The 3,068-nt window shown below is 33.6% G+C and overlaps 1 long non-coding RNA gene across 1 annotated transcript; it reads right to left on the bottom strand.

Moving 5' to 3' along the window:
* Nucleotides 1-430: 430 nt before the first annotated feature.
* LOC111831254 lies at nucleotides 431-2,901 on the bottom strand. The gene is made up of 8 exons (XR_002834478.1): nucleotides 2,858-2,901; nucleotides 2,673-2,750; nucleotides 2,437-2,579; nucleotides 2,293-2,352; nucleotides 2,157-2,213; nucleotides 1,952-2,044; nucleotides 1,713-1,779; nucleotides 431-1,608 (listed from the first exon to the last, which is right to left on the bottom strand). It is a non-coding gene; the product is annotated as an uncharacterized LOC111831254 (long non-coding RNA).
* Between the last annotated feature and the right edge of the window lie 167 nt (nucleotides 2,902-3,068).

Below are 3,068 nucleotides of genomic sequence, written 5' to 3'. Positions count from 1 at the left end.
CTGGGACATATACAATTCAGTGACATCCCAAGATTAAGAATTCAAGTGTCTGCAACATATAAATTAAGACTCTACATAATGATGAGAATTAATGCTTCTTAATAGGTATCTCAAATGCCTCTAAATGGTATCTCAACACAAGTTTGAGCCTAAACTTATTATGTTGGGATGGGACAGCACAATTATCCAATGATATGCTTTGAGAAAGGTGTCTAACAAATCTCCAGATTAAAAGATTCAAGCTTCTGCATAAACTAGATCTTGATGCATATTGATGAGAATTAATGCTTCAATATGGTGTTGTTGTCTAGCCGTGGCGTTTTGTCTCCTTGAATTGATTTGGTAAAAGTCATCGTCGGTGTATAGTTTTATGTACTACAAGAAAAACTGTTGATAGCATATTGAAACTTCGATATATTCGTGGCTACAATAATAAAATATCACATTATATAACAACAACGACAACTGATAAAATCTTACATCCCCAAAAATGATTTTTAACATAAAGAAAATTACAAAACTAACGTCTGTTTTAATTAACAAAAATAACCAAAAGCAAAAGAAAAAGTACAAAACAGTGTTACACACTGCGCTTAACCACATTGAGAAAAAGAAAATAATAATGTGAAATTTTGTATGGAGTAAAAATGTGTATCAAAATGATCTTGATACATTTGCAACTTTTAAACAGTAAATATAACAAAATTTAATAATAAAAAATGAGCAAATAGATAACATTAAAAATCATGCATAAATTATATGAATTGTTACTGACATTATAAATGGACAGCATTAAACTCTTGTAATATAGAAACATTATATCCATAAAAATACTTGTCATGGAAAGAAAAATATCCATGATTAACTCTTGTTCCAGATGATCGTGAATTTGTTGGGTTTTGTCGAGTTTTTTGTTGTCTTTCGTGGTAGTGAAGTGCTTAGTTTGCGGAGTATTTGCGATATTTGTGTTTGTGTTTGATCGTGAATTTGTTGGGTTTTGTCGAGTTTTTTGTTGTGCTTCGTGGTAGTGAAGTGCTTAGTTTGCGGAGTATTTGCGATATTTGTGTTTGTGTTTCGTGGCATGTTAAGTTTATGTGTTTGTGTTTTGTGGCATGTGAAATTTTTGTGTTTGTGTTTCATGGCATGCGAAGTTTTCGTGTTTGTGTTTCGTGGGATGTGAAATTTTTAAGTTTTGTGTTTCGTGGCATGTGAAATTTTTTTGTTTGTGTTTTGTGGCATGTGAAATTTTTTTGTTTGTGTTTCGTGGAATGTGAAGTTTTTGCATTTGTGTTTCGTGGATTGTGAAGTTTTTGCGTTTGTGTTTCGTGGCAAGTGAAGTTTTTGCGTTAGTGTTTTGTGGCATGTGAAGTTTTCGTGTTTATGTTTCGTGGCATGTGAAGTTTGTGTTTGTGTTTTCGTGGGATGTGAAATTTTTGGTGTGTGGAGTTTTTATCGAGTATTATTTGTTTCTTGGGCATGCGAAGTTTTTAAGTTTGAGTGTGATCAGTTTTGTTTGTGTTAACTTTTTACTTTGAGAAGAGAGATAGAGAGATTTTACCACCTGACTCTTCCTTTCTAGATTACGGATTGCGTTTGCGACCTGTGTAACTTAAAGACATGGGAAGCAAAGAGATATCAAATATGATAGCAAATAAAGAGAAAAAAAAATTATTTCACTCTTTGTGAAAAAGAGACATGAGGAAACAACTTACCTTAAAATGAAGTATTGTACATTTCCATACGTCAACTTCAAATCCCTTGCATCTTGAAGTGGTGAAGCTTTGAAATAGATATATAATAAAGCTAATTAGAGAATCAGATTTTAGAGATCCCTTGCATCTTGGATCATTTCTTCATACCAAATCTATCACCATATATCATTCTGTCTAATTTTTTGGTGACTCGATACAATTAAATACATAAGAAAACATGTTAAGAGACAGAATCTTACTGTTCTGTTTTCTTGCTTCAAGGTACGACCACTAAAAATCTATTTTGAAGTCTTTGAAACACCTTTCGACATTCTTTGATGATTCAAATGGTTCTGAAAAAACAAAATTGTTAGTCAGACAATCAGGTACCTTGAAACAAGGGAACGAAAAGGAGAGACCATGTTAATCAGACAAGCAGGTACCTTGAACAGACCATGGTCTTACCTTTTAAAGCATAAGTACTAGTGTTGGCTTTAGATATCTTTTGATATTCTTTTCAATCTGAGAAAAATGTACACAGTCATTTAGATTGTAAGCTTCTAACCATGAATCGAACAAGCTAATACTACATGATACTTACCGTTTCTAGTCCACTAACTCTCAGATCACCTGTCTCTATCCACTGACTACTAATCTGAACCTGGAAAAGATTCATAAACGTATAAATATATGAAGTCATTACAAACATATGTAATCAACCTGATGAGAATTTTAAATGAGTCACCATCATTGTTTGCAGGTTTGAGTGGATGTATATATAGCATCCACATAGTCGCTACCAAGCTATTTTTTCATGCAACGATAAAGATCTTTACGTCCTTCTGTTGTCATTTTCTCATCTGTTAGGGCTATTACAATTTAAGGAATCTGCATTAACATAATAAAAAGGACATGTTTACCAACTACGGAATAAAAACACTCATATATTAGAGAACTATATAAGAGATTTTGACTTCATACCAATTCCATTTGGTTGGCTATGTTTAATAACCTCTTCTAGAAGTTGGTTTAAAGCTTTTCCATTGACTCCAAACGCTTCTACAAAAGTAGAAAAGACTCAGTTCCAATTTTAAAGCTTACTATAAATTTCAACAAAACGTATTGTTAGGTTTACATAACGAAGAAGATTTCCAATATGTAAGCACCTTCCAGTCATGAGTTTCAAAGCTCTTAAAAAGATGGGGGGGGGGGGGGGGGGGGGGGGGGGAAATCTGGCACCCCAAATTTTTTCTACCCTTAAAAACCTTTTTGGGAAAGAAAATCCCCCGGGGGGGGGAAAACAAATTTCAACAAGGGAAACAAAAAATCCAAAAAATACCCCCCCCCCCCCAAAATGTTCCCTGAAAGGGGATTTTT

This window comes from Capsella rubella, unplaced genomic scaffold, assembly GCF_000375325.1.
Source record: "Capsella rubella cultivar Monte Gargano unplaced genomic scaffold, Caprub1_0 scaffold_4, whole genome shotgun sequence".
Lineage (NCBI taxonomy): Eukaryota > Viridiplantae > Streptophyta > Magnoliopsida > Brassicales > Brassicaceae > Capsella > Capsella rubella.
The sequence above is the reverse complement of the archived record's forward strand: the minus strand, read 5'-3'. Positions and strand labels throughout refer to the sequence as shown.